Here is a 21,365-nt window from a genome sequence, read left to right as displayed (position 1 = left end):
TGTGAGCTTAGTAAATAGATGCAGAACTAACATAAGTATTCTAAAGTGGCAGAACTTTCTGACATATTACTGGAAGTAAGGTTAAATCTATCGCTAAGAGTGAGAATGCCTAACTGATGAATCAATGCATTGTTATCACTATAAGTAAGAACAGTATATCAAATGAACGATACGTATTACTGACTCGATTTTTTATTTTAATCTGTTTAGATAGCTTGTTTTTGCTCGAAATGAAAGGGGGAAAAATACATCACGAAGTTGAAGGGAGTAAATGTTGACTCCAGGTTAAAAACACTCACGATACGCTGATTAGTTTAGCCTTTGGAAACAAAACCAGCTGTTTCTGGACAAGACGGCACACATAAGCCGACTAATTTATTAACCTCGTGACCAGATCGTTTGAGCTTATTCCACCCATAAGCTGCAAGGCTAGGGTTCATTGTTAGTCCCACAAAGGATTAATATATATATATATATATATCGTTTCTTTCATACTTGTTTCAACGCAGAAGCGAAGTTTCCACTATATTATGCATCAACTGTTTCTTTTATAAATCAATAAAAACAGCTAAACAACAACGACAACAACAATATATTTCCTTCAATAACCACATACATAGAAAGCCACATTTCATAGATTTTCTCCCTACAATGGATTCACTCAAGAATATATATATATACATATATAGGTGTATCTGTATTCAGTTACTAAGAGGCTTTATAGTCTAAAAAACACCTTACGAGTTCCTTCCGTTAACACGTCTCTCGGTGTAGGTTTCTGCCTAGGTTTATTCGGATAGCATGCATTACTATTGTTGATAGGTTTTCTTCATGTTTATGTATACGTGTTTTATTACAGTGACCTGCAGTAAACGAAAATAAAAATCTTATGTTTAAATCATCTGAATTTTATGTACCTCATTTTCTTAACCAAACTGATAAGTGACATTAAAGCCTATTTGCTATTTTAGAATGTATTTCATAACTCTGATATCTTGCTTTTAATTTTCCTTTTTTTGAGATACAGTATTATCACACTTACTTATACGAACGAATTATATATAAATGTTTTGGAACTGATCTTTAGCTTTTTCAAACACAAATCAAATAACAATAAAGAAAGTCCGCAGTACTTTAACCGTGCAGTTAGAAATATGTTGGCCCGGCATGGCCAAGCGTGGCTAGCACAGATAGCCCTCGAGTAGCTTTGTGCGAAATTCCAAAAAACAAACAAACAAGAAATATGCTATATTAGCCGGATATGAATGGATAGAAATAACGCCTTGAACTTATATAATACTATATTAACCCTTGTGCCAGAAGATTTATTAACCTGACTAGAGGATATTTAACATGTTGACTGCCAAGTATTTCAGCTGCTACGGCAGCTCCTATGCCGGGTTTTTTCAGCAAAATTGAATAATTTTTAAAACAAAGGAAATAAGCAACAAATACTATTTCTCTAAGCCAAACTTATAGCAGTACACAAAATGAAGAAATATGAACAAAACAATGAACAATAATGCACAAAATGTCATTTTTGGGTATTGAAATATATGACACATTAAATAATTTACTTTGTGTGAAATTTGGTTTGTTTATTTTGAATTTCGCGCAAAGCTACTCGAGGGCTATCTGCGTTAGCAGTCCCTAATTTAGCAGTGTAAGACTAGAGAGAAGGCAGCTAGTCATCACCACGAACTCTTGGGCTACTCTTTTACCAACAAATAGTGGGATTGACCGAACATTATAACTCCCCCACGGCTGAAAGGACGAGCATGTTTGGCGCGACAGGGATGCGAACCCGCGACCCTCAGATGACGAGTCGCACGCCTTAACATGCTTGGCCATACTGGGCCTCGTCGTGAAAAGTATTCTTATGTTTTTGTGCAGTACTTTACATTCAGTATTTTCAACTTGCATGTTCCGGATCGCGTTCAGCCATATCTTGTGGGTCGAACCTTAAACCTTTTGATCAACAGCAATCCGGCACACTAACTTCTAGGCCAAGTCCAGCCTTTACTGCTTTACAAGTGATTACTTGTTTTAATAATCTACTATAGTTTATTTTAAAAGTAAGTGTTTTTTAGATTCCGTTGTATTAAATCTTATTGAATATAACGTTTTAAGTTAATTTTAAATGTATATGAATTAATATTTAAAAGTGTGAGAATAGTTCATTGTTCATTGTTAATTTAGCATACGATTTTAGACAAATGAAAGTTGAACGAAGAATGTGAGATATTACTGGGACTATGGCCAATAATACTGTTCAAAAAGGAAGATATCCAACTGAAGTTTACAGTTCATTAAGTTACACGTTTCGAATTTATAGCTTATAAACACGGTATATAGTTTCTAAAACTATCTATTGTTTACTTGTTCCAGTCGAATTATCTACATTGTCAAACCTCTCTGAATATCAATTTGTTAACACTCAGCATCTGATAACAACACAAGAAAATATAATAAATCTGTGCTTTTGTACTTCTCCAAAAAACTTTACTTTGATATTTACGAAACGCTAGAATGTTCTTAATATATATATTTTAATTACATTGAGAGAAATATTAGGTGTGTGTTTTCAGCCACTTCATCAGTGCCTTCAGTTTTCAAAAAGTGGATTTCAAGCAGAGTTTTTTTATGTATCAACTGACAGGTTTTTAAACATATCATTAAAAATCCATATGATAATTACTCGGAAATGAACACGTTGTTAGATATGCGTTTTGAGTCACTTCATTAATGCATGTTCCGGAACATTTGCCTCGTTAACGACATTGTCGGATAAGATTCTGTTGATAGTATTGATTTAGTTTTTATCCGTCATAGTAAGAGAACATGAACTTGTTAGAAACTTATCAAACACTTTACAAGAAGGCTAATAATTTATTCTAGATATAAAGTCTTTGGACGTTTACAAAGTATTTTGCAATCGAAGTATAAACGACTTTTTATTTACGTTTTTAATCCAACATAGTTTGATACTTAATTTATTGTAATTCTTCAGTTACTTCAAACTTGTTATTTAAGTAACAAACTGAAATTTCTTACGTTTTCAGATATACTAAATCGATAATATTTGATATAAAAAATACTGATTTAATCATGAAATTTCCTGAACAGTACACCAAACACTCGCGTCCTCTATTGGTACGTGATAAAACATAAAATACTAACTTGTATTGTGCTCTGATATTCGCGTTCGTTATTCTCGTGCTGGACTTTTTATTCTTCTTTTGTAACGTCAAATAATCAATGATTAATTTGTTGTTAATAAAAACTTCCTTCCTACATGATGAAATAAAATGTGGTACATTTTTTAATGATATAATCATGAAGTTTCGGTGGATAATATAATATACAACAATATAATAATATATATATGGGTATATCTCTTTATTTCTAGATAAATATATATATATTACTATTTCATGTACCTGGTTAGAGTGCGTTGGAACCATGAGAGACCCAAAGATTTCCTGGGGATTGGATCCGACCGATCTTCGCTGTATGTTCCTCTCCGAAAGAGGGTGTGACTAGCTAAAGTACACGTCATGTTTGATGACAATAGATCCAACAATTCGTCTGTTATAAGTGAACACACACTCACTCAGAATTTTTCTTAAATAATGATTTAGAAGACATCTACACAGATGTATGTTTGCTTTAGCTTGTTTTGGATATTCACACACAGCTGCACAAAACACATGATCTTCAAAGGATTGAGTTAGGTTGTACTATCACTCTCACATACACACATGTTTATCACGATTTGTTGATAAAGGCGTGAAACAATCATGCCTGCAGTGATTGTTACGCTCTATCATCTGATCAGAGTCATTCTGTCTCTGTGTCTCTCTCTTTAGTTTCAACCTGAATAAGGTAGGAGTTTATAAAGCACTTTTCAATACAGACTGTAGTCGTAAGTGAGGCGAACTAATTTTCATAAACTCACTAAGATCTGTGTAATGCGGAACTCTGATGAGATGACATAAAGTAACGTTAAATATGTCTACACTATTAGAGTTACTTACAACTAGTGAAATTTAAGCTGATTTAAAGATCAAGTCTAATCAAGAAAATAGTCTTACACTAGTTCACTTATAAGTGTGAAGGCTTAAAAAACCCGTTTTTAGGGTTTCGATACCAGTGGTAGGCAAAGCACAGGTAGCCCATCGTGTAGCATTGTGCTTAATTACAAACAGATTAGAAAGCATCTGGCAAGCCAATGAAGACTATCTGTATAAAAGAAACAACGAGAAGAACGTAATGTCATAAATCAATACACAACGAAACTGATCCCCGTAATGAGTAGAATGCAGTAAATCAACTATGGATACCTCCACTGCTTACGATATTTCAGGCCGCAATCCCAATAATCTCATGATGCTCATACAGCTTATGAGAAGTAAGTTGTACTAAGTCCATACACTACACTAATAATGTAAAGTAAATGCTATGAACTAACAAAAAATTAAAATATGTTCTTAGATTATGACCAACGGCATTAGTGAAAGTGAATATAAAGAAACAAAATCGAGTGTGTCAGTACAATATCACATTAAAACCCGTTACTTGTTTCTAAGAACCACTCTGCTTTCAGTGCAAAATGTATTTACCAGCGTTCCTATATTTGTAGTAGCGTATGTCCAGTAACAAAAACTGGTGTACGTTACAAAGAAAAGACAAACAATAAAGGAAAGAACACTAACTACCTAACATTAACGTTCTATCACTGACATTAACTATAATAAAGAAAAATATTGGAACCAAGAAACCAATACAAAATGAAAACTCTGAAACGTGAAGCACTAAGCCTCGGATGTCATTAATGACAGGAGTGTGCAAATGTGTAAAATATATATATTTTATTTTGTATTGTCGAAAAGTATCCGACCTTAGTCAAGACGTTTGTCTTAGTAACTAAATATTGCATTGGGGTGGGCCGGTTGTCTTGTCATAGTGATATTATATCAGTGTTGTAACTCACTGTCACAAAAAACACAAAAGGCAGAATATTGATTTGTAAATTATCCATACATATACATCTTTCTTTTCTATTTAATTCATTTAATGTTTGTATGTTTATGTGTAATCTTACGCAATGGGCTATCTACGCCATATCCTTCAAGGGAATCGAATCCCGAATTCTAGTATAATCAGTTTAACGCCCAACAGTGTGGTACGACTACTCATATCAGGTCTTTCAACAGAACTACTCAACACTGTGAACATCTTCTACCAGTGTTCTGGTTAATAGAGTGATCACATGTTCTACCAGTATTATGGTCCATAAGTTGATCACATCTACCAGTGTTATGTCTCATTGGGTGATCACGTATCCTACCGGTATCATGGGTCACTGGGTGATAACACTTACTAGTGTTAGAGCTGATCTCTCGTTTATGTTGGAACAAGTGAACGACCACAGATAATTAGAAAGTGTCTCACTGTCTTTAGAATGTCTAAAAGAAACAATGGAACAGAAACATCTTTCACATCCAAGCATAATCACGTGTTTCTCAATTACTTACATTTCGATCAAACTACAATTTAACTTTTATTTCTACTAATAATTACATTATGTAACAAAATGTTTACTTTTTTGTTCCTGGGCAGAAAGTATTATTTTCCAATTGCTTATACCTAAAGTAAATGGAAAAGACCAATTTTTTTCTCTTCAAACTTTGCTTTTGTGACCTGGGTAATAAAATTTTCAAATTTACCCATTTTCCAGAACATTCCAGGTAGATTCAGTGCTGAGTAGCTGATAAAGAATTTTCTCGAACTTACAAGAATTTTCAAGAACTTTCTAGAATGCTGTAGAGATTACGAGAATTTTCTAGAACTTTCCATAGTAATATATATATACAGGGGTTCACCACTCACCACTTCAGTTTAGTTCTAGCTGCCTAAGTGAAACATAGACTTATCTGATTTTATCAGAGATGGCTTCAAGAAGCTGCAAGCATTCTTCAGACGCATTCTACTATGTGTGTGGCCAATTCATCAAGACAAGAGCGAAAAAGTACTCAGTGACAGCATCTGCTAAAATGTGTGAAGCCTACAAGGTATATTTCGGCATGCCTGTCGGGGATCAAGACAAACCCTGAGCACCTCATCTTACATGCGAGCACTGTAGAAAACTCAGGAAGGTAAGACGGACAATTTTTGCTTGCTTGAATAGTAAATTTTTTATATTATACAAATTTTAGACCTTTTAAAATTTAAATATCTTTCGGTGCACCTCAAAGTTTGTTTGTTTGTTTGATTTGGAATTTCGCACAAAGCTACTCGAGGGCTATCTGTGCTAGCCGTCCCTAATTTAGCAGTGTAAGACTAGAGGGAAGGCAGCTAGTCGTCACCACCCACCGCCAACTCTTGGGCTACTCTTTTACCAACGAATAGTGGGATTGACTGTAACATTATAACACCCCCACGGCTGGGAGAGCGAGCATGTTTGGCGCGACGCGGGCGCGAACCCGGGACCCACAGATTACGAGTCGCACGCCTTAACACGCTTGGCCATGCCGGGCCCACACCTCAAAGAGGAATACAACAGCGTCAAGACCTTGCAAGAATCCTTGAAGTATGAGTATGACTGGGAGGTTATCAAAGACTTCAAAATGGTGGCATTCCTGATGGGTCTCCAAGAAGGCCTTACCAAGTTTCTCTGTTGTCTTTGCCTTTGGGACAGCAGGGACACTACAAATTGAAGCACTAACCACAACGGACCGAGTTCTCTGTGGAGAGAATCAACGTCAAGTGTGAGCCACCAGTGGCCCTCCAGAAGGTATTGTTCCCACCATTGTACGTAAAATTGGGTCTTATGAAAAAATTCGTAACAGCTCTTGATAAGGAGTCTGCAGCTTTCAAGTGCCTTCGAGACTTCTTCCTTGAGCTGTCTGAAGCAAACGTGAAATCTGGTGTCTGCGTTGGACCACAGGTAAAGAAGATACTAGAGTGCACAAAATTCCCTAAGAAGCAAAGTAGGAAGGGAAAAAAAGCTTCAGGCAGCTTTGTCGCAGTGGTTTGGAGCTTCTTGGGCAATTACAAAGCCAAAAATTATATGGAACTTGTTGAGGCTCTGATGAAAAACTACAGCAAAATGGGCTGCAGAATGTCCATGAAAGTCCATATTCTTGACGTTTATCTTGATAAATTCAAGGAGAACATGGGAGCATACTCAGAGGAGCAAGGCGAGTGCTTCCAACAAGATATACTGGGTTTTGAACGCCACTACCAAGGAACGCATAACAAAAACATCATGAGAGACTATATTTGGGGGCTTATACGTGAAAGTGGTTTACATTACAGTCGCAAATCTTGAAAAACTACTCACTTCTAAATATTTTTTTTTCATTTTTGTATAACTTTAATATAAATACATGTAAATCTTGATTCATATGTTGTTTCATTCAGACCTTATGTAAATAAAAAATGTGTAAATTTGCCCATTTATACATAGAAAATAGGTTTATTTCTAAATTTCATTATCTAGGTCACAAAAGCAAAGTTTGAAGGGAATAATGGCCATTTTCTGTACTTTTACAGCATAAACAATTAAGAAATAACAATACTATCCAGAAACAAGATTTGTGTTACATAGTGTAATATTTTGTCTCTCTCCTTATTTCTCCTGGACATTAACTTCAATTCATCATTACTTTCACTTTGTTCTACGTTGTTAAAATTCTGTACCAATAGCTTTTTCCTGGGGGATCGTCGGTTCATCCAAGTTTACTCGTAATGTACCGTTCACATTTCTATGAAATTTTGAATTGTCTACATATATGTTTAGTCCACCGAGGGGTACCGAACCCCTGACTTTAGCGTTGCAAATTCTTAGACTTGCCGCTGTACCAGCGGGAGACAAGAGTTGTAAGTCAAATGCTTTTAATAATTGCTATTATATATTGTATTTAGAAAAAAGAAACGTAATATTGTTGAAATCTCCTACAAGCAAAACTTATGTTGTTTTTACAGAGACATTTTATAATGTAAAATAGAAGAAAAGTAGAAATATTTTACTGAGGAAAGTAATACAAGGACAAAACCTTAGATGTATCCTTTATTTGTTACTCAAAACACAACATTTTAGGCCAAAACAACACCTCCAGGTTACTTGTTACGTGTCAAACCAGAACAGCACATACTCCAGATCAAAACAGTACCTTCAACTTACTAGTTAGATGTCAAACTAAAAAAAAAAAATTTTCTCCGGGCAAAGACAGCATTCCGAATTTGCTCTCAATAAACACTACAAGAACACATCTAGAGTACTCTCTTCATGGGAAGAATACAGCATTTTCATTACATCTTGTGTGAGTGAATATTAACATATTATCAGTATGCTTTCTACTAACCCGACGTGTTTTTCAAGATCAGCCAAAGCTTCTAATTATTGTCAAATAAAACTTTACAAAATACTGTCGAAGCTAGTGAGCTCTTTCCAGATTCAACATTACTCTCAAATTATACTCTTCGAATCAAACTGAACCTTCGGAATGCTTACTCAAAATAAGTGAAAAGTACTTTAACAAAGAGTAGAATTCCTCTAGTGACGTCGTACACTTCTCCGCTGTCTAAACTCATTCAAAACGTCTATCTCATTCCCCCATAGAAGTAAAAATACGAGAAACAGAATTCAAATTTTTCCATTCATATCATTCAAATGACCATCGAGTTTGCGTGACTTACTGGACAAATCACATGTATTTCAGAAAACTGTATAATATAGACCAAGTTAACAAACACATTCTCTAAATAACGTTTTATATACGCCAAGACAAGAGAGGCGAAGTTTTCTTGAAACAAAACGTATAGTTAATAATGTCATAACATATGTGAAATTAAATTTTTTTGTCCACAATACGTTGAAGAAAAGAAAAACAAACACTAAATTCACTAATCGATAAACACCTTTCAGACATTAAAAACAAACTCCCCTTACACAAACACATTAACTTACCCTTGCTACACTATCTCGGATGTTATTACTTTAACCCTGGAACTACTGAAGAGAGTGAAGAAAGTATTAATGATGACAACGACAGAAGAGATGTGAATAAACAGACTTCTCACCCTTTCACCTAAAAGAACTGATTAAACCATTTATCCTGAACATTCACTTACTTTTTTGGCTTGTTGAGACTGATCATCATTTAAGTTGGCCCTCAGTTGATCAGCGATAAGATTGTGAACTTAAAACTGTGAATTCAGGGCTCGATCCCAGCGATAAGCACACCATAACTCATAACTTATTATGTGGCTTTATGGTTAACATCAAACAAGCAAAGTTAGGTGAACTCTTACTTCCTGATTACATGAACGTAAGCGTGGAATGTTTTAACAAGTTTAAGATCTGTCGTCTAGTTGAGTTTTATTATGGTAATTAAGTACTTCTTTCAATTAGCTGTTATTGTTCTAAGTAAGAACTCTTAGTCTTACATAACTATGTTTTTATAGAATGTTTTTGTGTGTGAATATATGTTTAATGTTCGAATATTTTTACTTAATTATTTTCCTTATTTTTATCAATATATAGATCGCTTACAATTCATAACTGGTATGTCTTATATTTCTCTTACAAGCAATATTTCTGAATCTCAGAAAAGACCATTCACGTCACTTGTTTCAATTTAAATTTCAATCATTTCTACGGTGTTTATTTAAGACTTTGTAAACCAATTTTTTTTTGTTTTGTTTTCTAAATAAGTAATATTTTCTGGGTTGTTTTGCTTTCAGGCAAATACTATCTCCAATATGTTTTTGTCAAGTCCAACAAACCTAACGTATGCTTTCTCAGAAGAAAACCACTAGTTTTCAATTTTTTCTCTTCTAGTGATATCAGCGATTCTGGTATTGTCTCTCTATGAACCTTTATATATGTGTTTAGCATCGATATAATTCCATTGGGACTTAAAATTTTATGAGATGACTGATGAAACTCCAGGCGGTTCACCGTTATCCTCTATCTAAGACCAGCTTTCTATGAAAGTGATAGACAGAAAATACCGTATCCGTATATCGTTACATGTGCCTAATCTTTACCAAGCTATACTGACGGCACGTTTGTATGGCGGTCTCCTAGGAAAACCGCTTCTTGAAATGTTTTCATAATCACTTGTAAGCCATCCCTTTAGTTTACGTTAGAAAGGAAAACTCTACCTTTTCTAAGCCTTTAGGTAGAAACAAATATTCATCAAGGATTCAAAAGTGTAAATAAGCTCTACCTCATGCATACAGATTATACAGAGGAAGAACTGATAATAAAGTAGCTTTCTTGTAATGTGAAATATAACCATGGGAAAAATGCTAAAATTTACATAAAATAATAACATACTGCCTTGAGCAATCACCAATTTGAAACGAGTTTTACCGACAACAAAACTGAACAATAGACAAATATCTGTTTAAAAAACAAGAGAAGGGTTAGAAATTATGATTATTTTAAATTAAGGCTACCATTTTTGAAAAATGCCTATTTTGAAAACGATTTTTCCCATACACACATAAGTAAGCAGGTAACAACCAAAGTTTGAAAATAAACCTAAACGCTGTGTCTCAAGCGCTGTTAACTTTCGAATTTTAAGAACAAACAACTACGAGTTATATTCCGATCATTTATGACTTAGAAATCATCAACACCATGGAACAAAGATACAGGACTCGGTGAGTGGAACCTAAAGTATCGTATTTCAAAACATAAAGAAGTTATGAAGTCCTGTTTAGTAATTCTATCTATATATTAACACGTAAGTTATAAGGGCACACGATAACGTTGGTACATTTAAATTTCACATGTTTGGTTTCTCAATTTTACTCTCTTTCACCCCGTAAACAAACTGTACATCTATTAAGTAAAACCTGCAGTTCTTTAAAATTTAGGGAGAGTTGGCTGATTAGGTCACGAATTGCTAGACTTCTTTGCTCCAGTTCATAGACGTTTGGCTACAAATCGAATGCTTAATGCTCTTATGTGATACTAATTAATGCCCCAGAGAATTGTTTAACCTGATAGACAGACATAGTACACTTCGCTCCCACACAAAGTCAACACTAGAGTTTTCTTGAAAGTATAGTCGCATCATTCCAAGAGTATAAATAGGTTCAGTTACCTTTCCAATTAGGAAACAATTCTCTATGTTTTAGAGAAATTTTATATTGAGTTAGTATTTTTATAAAAATATTAATCAAAACAAAATTATAAAGCTTTTGTACATAAAATTTAAAAGAAAAAATTACGATATTTTGAAATAAGTAACGTGTGTTTGGTTCACTCTCGGATACATAAGAATTTCTAAGGATGCCCACTAAATGTTGTGTAATACAAGAAATGAAACCAAACATTACACAATTTTCTTCAGGAGGTAATAAAACTTAAAATAATTTTTAGAACACAGTTTAATTAATTCATTATGCAATGCTAGGCATTAAACTACCAGCTTATTGAGTTTTAGTAACAAGACATGTAGGGCAATCGACATGATATTTAGAAAATTTTAGTGGTTAGACAAATAAGAGAACCAAAAGGATACGTAATTGAATTTTAGTATACTAACACATAAAACAACTGACATTGATTCGTTACTTTTAATATAAAGTAGTCCTAGTTAAGAACATGAGATATAAACCTCAACTGACTCTGATCGTGAGTCTGGAAAATCCCATAGAGGAATCTGAATTAACGATACTCTCTGAATGTTGAATTTATAATCCCCAACAAAGTTTAAGATCAAAGGTGCAACAGACAAAATTAGGTGATTACAAATGGCATTGAAACGGCAGAGAGCTAAGAAGCTCAGAGCAATCAAATAGTTCGATTCATGGAAAACTAGTTCGGTTGGACTTTTGAGCAAAGCTACATCACCGCTATCACCGTTACCGTTCTTAATTTAGTAGTGAAAGACTAGAAGGAAGGCAACTAGTCATCATTACCCATCGCCAACTCTTCGGCTGTTGTTTTACCAATGAATGTTGGGATTGGCCATCACATTATAATGCCCCCACAACTAAAAGGGCGAGTATGTTTTGTGGGATGGGGATTGAAACCTGCAACCCTCAGACTGCAAGTCGATCACCCTAACTACCTAACCATGCTGGGCTCAAACGTAAGAGAACATCATGTAATGAAACGATCTATGAGGCATTTTTCAATACCCCAGTGATATTGAAGTATCCGTAATTCTAGGGTTAAATAATTTTTAATTTTAGTATATGGGCATACAACTATAACTAAAATTAACAGGTTACAGAAAGACTTCCTAACCTCTTTTGGTTTTTTCTAAATGCATATTACATTTAAGAGACAGATGAACAACAAAATGTAGACAAAGCAGTGAAAACGTATATCTATAAACATTAAAAACTTTCAGCTTTACCAAATGAATTATTTCAGAGATTAATTCACTAGAACAGGTGCTTGGTATGGATATGTGGGTATTCTGATGAACTATAAATACCAGGGTCCACAGTTCGTGTCCCATGGCTATACAAGGACTATCTGCGCTCGCAGTCCATAATTTTAAGCTGAAAGACTGGAAATAAGGCAGCTTGTCAATTCCAACCAGAGCCAACTGTTCAGTTGGCCTTAGTACATAGCTGGATTTGACTGCCTCTCTTACAACGCCACCATGACCCAATAGTAAATAGCGCGATTTTGCAGGAACGCTTTTACCCTTGAATTTACAGTCCGTTGACGTAAGCAATGGATAACGCTCAGCCCAGAAATGGGGTACGATGTAAACTTACCATTACATAAAGTCAATAAAGTCAGTGTAAATCTATTAAGACCTCACTTCATCTTAAAATTATCAAGTCACAAAACTTAAATAAATGCTTCCCAAAATAACATTGTTTTAGACACGTTACGTTTCTAATGTATCGTTGTTGAGTCAAATTAAAAAACAAGATGCTCTGTCTGCATGTTTTGTTTCTTAATCGTATACCTTCTGTTAAGAGACCATAATATACTTAGAATTATTGTATTAACCATGAAATAGACTTAAGTTTACATATTATATAACAGACTTAGATTTAGACAATATAAAATAGACTTAGATTTAAACTATACGAAAGTCTTTGATTACCTATATAAATACAACATTACTATCTATTGTATGCTACAAGTAGCTCCTTCATATGGTAAGGATGGACCTTCATTAAAACTGCTATCGAAGTTCATTAAATCCATGCGGAATTAAATATTTAGTTTTGCAATTTGCGGGTTTGCATTTCTAATTGGCGTTTTTTATCGCTACCTCGTTCCCTCTTCATGAATGAATCCTCACGAAATTTGCCACGAAGATTTCTTGGATCCTTGCGGAGATATATACTTATTTGCGGTTTCACATTTTGTGTTTAGAAGTTTTTATGAGCGTCTTGAACATAGAACGGAAAAAGCTATCCATATCCTAATATAACCCTTCTTTAATCGTGAATTTACATAACTTTCATCCAACTAGTATTTAACCAATAAATAAACTTAAAACTTAACTAGACTTTGATTACGTTTAAACACGCGTCACCTGAGATCTACGTTGGTACTACTTCAGATTATACAATAATTGAGGTTTGTTTATTTAATATGGTAGCGAACCTATTCAACTGTTAAGAAATACTTCAAACTGTGTTTTACGTATCTTGTAATTTATACCATTCATTCTAAAGTGCTTTTAAAACTTGCTTAACATATTTAATGTATTTATAAAAAGTACCAGTATACAACCTTTACATGAAAAAAAAAATCGTGCTTGGAATAAATACTAAGTAGATACATAACAGTTGAACTTGAACAACGGTATTGAACAGAGAAAAATAAAATAAAAATATGATTATTGACGATCAAACAAGTACAACCTAAAACATGCTTGAAGTTCAATAGAAAATGTAATTCATTGCAAACTGGTACTCAATTTAGGCCGTTAAAATTTTTGGTAATTGATGACAGAAATGTGAGGCTTGCATAATCTGTTTTTATTTTTATTTTTTACTTTCTCCTCAAATGAAGAGATTTTTTTTTTATATAAAACCGGATCGTAACTTAATCCTCTTAAACAACATAGATACATGAGGTAATCTCTCTTATCACCGGAACACAATAAATATCTGTCAACTGAGATTTCCCTAGACGTGTCAATCTTCTGTTGTTGTTTGATTCAAAGCTTTAATTTTTTAGCAGTCTTGGATACTATCACTTTGTAATCTATTTATTTTTCCTATTATTTTCTACTTGCCTGTCTTACATTTAATCGTCGTGCAACGATCTCACATGTGTTCCACTTTTCGTATCATTATTAAATGCAACAAGGAATTGAAAGAAAAGCAATCGACCTGCGTAAAATAGGATATTTTGAAAAAGAAAAGGAGAGACAAGTAGAGGGTTTAATAAAAAAACCAGAAACTTTCCTTTTGTGACTTGAAATCGTGGCGTCATTTATTAAGCTGAGGTAAACTAGGACAAAACACGTTCGTTTGTAAGGATAGTAACTGGCAACGCAAGAGATCAAGCCGACGGATTTAAAGGAATTAGTAATTGCAACTTGTTTTTGTTTAGTGCAGAATTTCTACTCAAAGCTATATAAAGGGCCATCTGCGCATAACGGACCATAAGTGTTAACTGGCGGCGTCCATTGCCAGTTCTTTGGCTACTTTTATATGACCGCAAAGTGGGGTTTGACCCTTTTAAAGTGCATATCCTCCGGTGGGACAGCGTTAAATTTATGAACTCAGCACATAGCTCAGTACGACTTTTCTCTGAATAAGTCCGAACGAGCAGAGTGTGTTCATTCTCAATTGTCGAATTCATATTCCGAATATTCTAGCACTAGCCAAGCCGGAACGATCAGTAAACTGAAAGGTTACTTTGTGTTATTAACACCTATCGTAAGGACAACTTGGGTAACATTTTTATTAGGGGTAGAATCATCAATAATCCATCCAGAGATTCGATTGTGTGGTAATGTTTGTTATCAAATGGAAACTCCAATGATAAGGATGCTACATATTTTTTATAGAGCAAATAGATGAAGATATTGCCACAAGAAAATCAGCGTATCAACCAATATTAGGTTTATATAAGAAATGTTAGATAACTGAAACTGCTGCTGCAAACAGCTACATGCGAAATGCGTTTAAAAGATACTGTATCAAGCTAAAACACAAGGTACTCTATTGGCTTTTGTTATCGTTTTACACAAACGGCAAACTTCGTCATTCTGTATTGAAGCACACAGTGGAGTCAATAATACCCTTTACTTAATAAAATGCAGCAAAAGTTCTGATTGATTTTAAGTTATATTTTTCTTTAACTTGTTACTGGTTATAATTTCTTTGATGTATCTTACAATTTGTTATTCTATATTAGACAGTAATAGGTCTACATAATTTGATAAGATGATAAAGCATATTTTCTACATTACTAAAATGCAGAAAGTAAATAAACGATTTGCTTTAAAAGATCCACTTTCAATCGCTTTTCGACTCTGTAAATTCCTCATAAAAAATGTCATGTCTGTAAACATCCCTGATATCATATACATTTTTGCATACTTTCGTGAAGTGTTCTCTTCTTTGTCATCGTCACTATCTTAAAAACGTCATTTTTAATGAAAGCCATCTCGTCATTTTCGTTACGTACAGTTTCATCACTGATTTTCAAAAAAAAATTCTTACTATAATTTGACCGAATTGTTTTCGTTTACTGGTTGTTGTGCAATTCCATCACGTTTCACTTGAATTTTAATTGTAGTTTTTTCGACAGTCATTGAAATAGTCGTCAGCGATTTTGATCCTCTGATTTGGGTAAGTCAGGGATTAAACAAAGTTGAAAATAAACTGAATCGTCGTCTGACCATTAATATAACTCAAGAAAGAAAATCAAAAAATAGTTTTGTTCTACATCTGGTCATTTTTCTCTGACCAACTTGACCTTACAAATTTGAAGGTATCGGTCCTGTTAAAAGAATAACGAGACTTTCTTTGTTTATTTAGATTTTTTTGTAAAATGAAGTTCAAAAATAGCTTAACTCGAGCTTTGTAACGACTTACTTAAATATTCAAATACATTTCTTATATTAAAAGTAGTTCAATACACATGCCCCCCGCTAGTACAGCGGTATGTCTCCGGACTTGCAACGCTAAAATCAGGGGTTCGATTCCCCTCGGTGGGCTGAGCAGATAGCCCTTTGTGGCTTTGCTATAAGAAAACACACACACTCAATACACATATCGGTGGTTGATGAAATCTTTATTGACCTTATCAACAGAAAACTGTAGAAAAATGTATGTACATACACAATAAAAATGAGCACCTTTTAACCATGTAAAAATATGTTCATTCGGAACATTATTCTTCTAACACGACCGAAATCTTCAAATTGAGTAAGTTCAAGTTGGTCAGAGAAAAATGACCAGATGTAGAACAAAACTATTTTTTGATTTTCTTTCTTGAACTATATTATTGGTCAGACAACGATTTAGTTTTTTCAACATCGGTTGAAACCTGGCTTATCCAGATCGAAAAAGCAAATCGCTGATGACCCTATCAACAGAAAACTGCAGAAAAAGGTACGTACATACATAACAAGAGTCAGCACATTTTAACCATGTAAAAATATATTCATTTGGAACGTCAAAAATTACAATAATGAATACACCAATTACACATGGTCTTTTTATTAAGAAATCAGAAATTAACCTTGATAAGATTATTATGGAGAAAACAATGTCTGAAATAATTTAAAGTGCTGAAGAAGTAAAGAAACCCTCAAAAACGAGTATATCACAGTTAATACAGTCGTGAGATAGTACATTAAAGAGAGGTAGAAGTAAACAAGAGTAAAAACCTAAAATGTTAACTCATTATTTATAGTCTATTGCTGAGTAGTGTTGCACTGGTGAACCAATAACACAGTTATAAAAATAATGTATTACTGCGACATAAATTCATGTTTTTATAAGTGATTCTATAAAACATTCATGTGTCAATAAATCAGTAAACACTAGACTTTTCAAGAACAGACTTAATTAAGAGTCGTATTCTTTTTTTCCAAAACATCAAGCTATTATTGTACTTGCCCGGCAAGACCAGGTGGTTAAGGCACTCGAGTCGTAATCTGAGGGTCGCGAGTTCGAATCCCTTTCATACCAAGCATGCTCGCCCTTTCAGCCGTGGGGGTGTTATAATGTTACGGACAATCCAACAATTGGATGGTAAAAGAGTAGCCCAAGAATTGGCGGTGGGTGGTAATGACTAGTTGCCTTTCCTCTAGTCTTACAATGCTAAAGAGGGACAGCTAGCGCAAATAGCCCTCGAATAGCTTTGCGCGAAATTCAAAACAAACAATCATTTTACTTGTATTGTCTACATTATAAAAGCTATTTCTAATACTTTATTAAACTGTTGTACGAAATAACTAGAACACAAGTGATAGAGAATAGTCTGTCTCACAAAAAACATAGAAGCTAGATGGATGATAAGTGACAACCACAGTTGGTGGCGAGAGTATTTTATATGTGAAGCGTGAACTCGAAACTCACGAATCAGCGACCAAACTAAAATTGCTAATTTCTGAATAGTATTTTTATTAAGACCGATTTCTATAACTTCAACTTATATTTCACTACATTATGGCTTTCCAAATGAAAATATTTGTTAGATTTACTACAAATGATTATAAACTTCACTTAAAATATGTTACTACTATTGCAGTTGAAAATATTATTAGTGAATACATCGCTATCATTCCTATATTATAGGAATATGCCTATGTATTATAGGCATCAGGCATATTTCCCTGGATCTGTTATGCTTAAAATTATACATATTGTATTGATGACTGCCTATAACAAAACTTCGTCTGTCCAGACTTGTAGTTTTAAAGTGATTCTGTAGTTCGTAGTATTTCTTAGTATTAAAACAAAGTTTATTGCAGAATTACAACGATATTAATGTGTTATATGTACGTACACAGTTTTTGTTCGGCTAAAAGATGCCCACACTAAATCCAAGCTTTAGTTTGAAATATATATATGAAGATGAAAACTCTACCTTCGAAGTTATGTAATGGCTGTGAACGCAGAAAAGTTGGATTAATGAGTTGATCAATGAAGCAGCAATAAAGACACAGAATATAGATTTTGTCTCTTTTTTTAATGCCAACCATAGACATCAATCCCTTTAAGAATGAAAGTTATGCCGTTTGCTGCTAGTATAATGTGTAATTTATGTCGTAAAATTTGTTAAACTTTACTGAAGTCCTGGTGTTTTAATATCGTTTATCTCGTTCGTACTGAAGTAATGACTTGCAAAGTTTTCATGTGTTACTATATCGTGTTTCTCCATAAGAAGTATTTGGGATTTCTTACTAAGACCTCAACTTCTTCCACTGCAATGGCCTTGAGAGATTTCAATACATTTTTAATACTCTTCTACTGCAGTAGACTTGAGAGGGTTCAATATCTTTTTAACACTTCTACTGCAGTAGACTTGACAGACTTCAATATCTTTTAACAGTCTCTGAGCTTGATATACATCAGTGGAGAAAATTTTTCTTCTTGTTGTCTTTAGTACAAAGCTGTACATTGGACTATTTACCCTTTGTCCACTGCAAGGAGTTGGACCCCGAAATTCATCATTGTAAGTCTTCCACTGAGAGATGACAACCGGAGAAAAAGAACAAATGATCATTTTTTAATACAGTGTTAAAAATCACTTTTACACATATTATTTTTCAAAATAAGTAAAGCAGATATTTTCTTATTCCAATCATACACAAAGCCATTGTTTCATCTATAGAAACTCAAAAGAACCAACACAAGCTACTCTCCACTATTGGCAAATAACGTGAGAAGTGATAAGGATTTGAATTCCTCATGTAAACTGAAGAAATCTTATCAATTAGGAAGAGGAAGAGTATTTCTCCAAACAGCGATACAGTTCAAATAATTCAAAACAATTACCATTACAATATAGAAGGATTGGGTTGATGTACGAGCAATTTTTACTTGAGGTTGTTGTTTAAAATCATGAACAAGTAATAAAAACATTTTGCAAATGTAAAATAATATATGGATGGCAGTGTCTAAAATAATACAAACAAAAATATAAGGATAATACAACTATACATAGATCACCCCTACATGACTTTCTATATTGGACCGGCATGGCCAAGCGTGTTAAGGCGTGCGACTCGTAATCCGAGGGTCGCGGGTTCGCATCCCGGTCGCGCCAAACATACTCGCCCTTTCAGCCGTGGGGGCGTTATAATGTGACGGTCAATCCCACTATTCGTTGGTAAAAAAGTGGCCCAAGAGTTGGCGTGGGTGGTGATGACTAGCTGCCTTCCCTCTAGTCTTACACTACTAAATTAGGGACGGCTAGCACAGATAGCCCTCGAGTAGCTTTGTGCGAAATTCAAAAGCAAACAAACAAAAACTTTTTATATTAAAATTTAATGTTAAATTGTAAAAGACACGAGTACGGAATGGTTATGAAGTCGGTCAATTCGAACTACCTCGTATTAAAAGTCTATAACAGTATGTAACAATCAGAATTAGCACGTTTTGGATCAAATTAGTGTTTCTTGTACATAAGTACTTGGCTTTTAGTTACGCTACATCGATATCTATCCTGACATGCTCATAATATTACTATACACATATTGCATGCCAAAAGATAGAAATATATAACTTTCAACTACAGAAATATTAAAGTCAAGTATACATTTTAAAGTGTCGCATTAAATTTTAATATTGAAACATTGTAGGGATGTTCTGTGTATAACGGTATCATACTTATGTTGTTTGTATTCTTTTTGGCACTGCTATTATTACAACATTTTATATCTACAAAATGTTTTAATATTTGTTTTGTTACATTTATTTCCCCGACTGAAAGTCAGTGTATTTTATTTTCATCTATTATTGACTGATAATTTCTGTTTTATCAAGTACTTTAGCTTTTTAAATGAACTACAATTTTCTCTAAAGGATCTAACTAAAGGAGTAATAATAGCATCGTTTACATTAGAAGTATGATTTTTCTAAATTACTTTAGTTATTACGACTAAGCGATGACATCGTGCACTGCCCAAAAACACGTAGAGTAGATTTTGGTTTAAAATGACGTTAGTGATAAAGTAGTTGTACAGTTGTAGAGTTATCTCAACTGAAATAAGAAGAAAAAAGATGAATAATTTGATGTGATGATCACTTTCCAATGTGATATCTTAGCAATGGTTTTTTTCCTTGTTTTGGGGTAAGGAAACAAATGATTTTGAGTAGACATCGTCTTTTAAAGTAAAACTCTCTGTCACTGTTTATTTTTTGTTTGCATGCATATTTGTATCACTGAGTGCCTTGGCCATTTCTATGTATAGGGTCTACCGAATCTGTTATAATGGCCCTTAAGATGTTTAGTCCATATAAATGTAACATTTAACAGAAAAACGTCCATATTTAAAGGACACTTAACATGAAGCAGTCTTAAATGAGGTGATTTTCAACTGCTCCGAAGTTTTGTTAATTCTCACACGATAAATTTCTGTCCTTTATTAACACACAACAAAGTAAATACATTATTTTCAGCAAAATTTCCTTTTAAACGTGCTTTAGGACCTGTATCTTTTTATTCCCATACAATTGCAAGGTTGATTCTACCAAGACTAAACCTAATCGCATGTGTAAATTCTATTTATGTCAGGGTTTTATAAATTGGTAAAATAAAGTTTTATTTTATAATACTTAAATAATGTTTTACAGGCTTGAGAACGTTATATTGAAGCTACTTGAAATATAGAAATCAGCAGTTCACGTGAAAACACAGTCTACAATAATGTCGTGCTGAATTGACATGTAACATAACTACTTTTTGACACTATTTGGTGTTGCGTAATTAGTGTGATGACACTGAAAAATTATTGCATCTGGAAAGCCTTTTCTCACGCAAAATATTCATACACTAAATCATTTAAATGTGATCAGAACGAGGATTTTCAAGGTTGAGATACCTCTTGTATGAAATTGGAATATGGATCAACATGGGACACAAGACCCATCCTGAGAGAGACCTACAACAAGTTGTATCTCCATCGTTGTAAGCAAAGTACGTTATTTTGCATTAGTTAAAAATCTGGAAACACAAATATCTTGATGAAAGCCATTTGTGTATCTCAGGAAAAGCACACAACACAATATAGAAAGATGTCTGTCCGAAAAAGTGAGACAAGTCACGTGTACATAAGTTTATTCGACAACGTATTCGTTCGACATCGCATATATTGAAAAGTGAAGAATAAAGATAATATCAGTGCCATTCCATATGAAGTTATAATTGCTTAAGTCTTCGAGCAAAGCACCTA

Source organism: Tachypleus tridentatus, chromosome 6 (genome assembly GCF_004210375.1).
Source record: "Tachypleus tridentatus isolate NWPU-2018 chromosome 6, ASM421037v1, whole genome shotgun sequence".
NCBI lineage: Eukaryota > Metazoa > Arthropoda > Merostomata > Xiphosura > Limulidae > Tachypleus > Tachypleus tridentatus.
The sequence above is the reverse complement of the archived record's forward strand: the minus strand, read 5'-3'. Positions refer to the sequence as shown.